This window comes from Cynara cardunculus (assembly GCF_001531365.2).
Source record: "Cynara cardunculus var. scolymus isolate 2C chromosome LG 11, CcrdV1, whole genome shotgun sequence".
In the NCBI taxonomy this organism is placed as follows: Eukaryota; Viridiplantae; Streptophyta; class Magnoliopsida; order Asterales; family Asteraceae; genus Cynara; species Cynara cardunculus.
In genome coordinates, this window is record NC_037538.1 from 16,607,531 (window position 1) to 16,608,704 (window position 1,174).

Genomic DNA, 1,174 nt, shown 5'->3' on the forward strand with positions numbered 1-1,174 from the left:
ATCTCATATTTTTTATGTAGAATGGATCGGAACCATCTACTTGTAGTTGTTAAAGTGTTGAAAGCTTACATCGAATTGCTCATACTTTTGGTCAACTTTGCAAATTGGTTAATTAAACATGAACAAAGAGATGATCGGAGGAGAACTTTAAGACAAAGAACAATCACTAGATTGCAAATTAGATCGATAGAAATCCAACGCATCACACGTGAAAGTGACATTCTTTGTGTAAATGAGTTGCGAATGGATAGGAATGCATTTGCTCTTTTGTGTGAGTTGCTAAAAACACATGGTGGACTATTAGATGATGGTAACGTGACAATTGAAGAACAAGTTGCTACCTTTGTAAACATTTTAGCACATCACACCAAAAATAGATGTCTTCAAGTTAGATTTTATAGGTCGGGGGAAACAATTAGTAGGTTTGTTCATCGAGTTTTAAGTGCTTTGTTGCGAGTGCAAGACATTTTGGTTAGCAAACCAACTCCGGAAGAGGATGATTGTACCGACGAAAGATGGAAATGGTTTAAGGTAATCCTTGTTAACTTCTCTCATTACTTGTAATATAATTTTTTTACCATTTAGCTAAAACCAAGTTATTTTCTTTATAGGGTTGTCTAGGAGCAATAGATGGAACATACATTGAAGTGACTGTACGTGAGTCCGATAAACCATGATACCGAACAAGAAAGGGTCATATTGCGATTAATGTATTAGGTGCATGCACTCGGGACATGAAATTCATCTATGTTTTATCCGGTTGGGAATGTTCAGCTACCGATTCTCGGGTACTACGAGATGCGGTTACACGGAATAATGGTTTAAAAGCCCCAATGGGTAATTACTATTTGGCTGATGCAGGATATGTCAATGGTAACGGATTTTTGACACCATATAAAGGTACTAGGTATCATTTACGAGAATAGGAACACAATGGTCATACACCTTCAAATAAGGAAGAATATTTTAACATGGAACACTCACAAGCTAGGAATATCATAGAAAGGTGTTTTGGTATTTTGAAGAAACGTTGGGCCATATAACGAAGTCCTTCTTTCTATCCAATAAAACTTCAAGGAAGGATGGTGATAGCATGTGCTTTGCTACATAATTTTATTAGGATGTACATGGTTCTTGATCCGGAAGAAAACACGACACTCACACTAGAAGATAT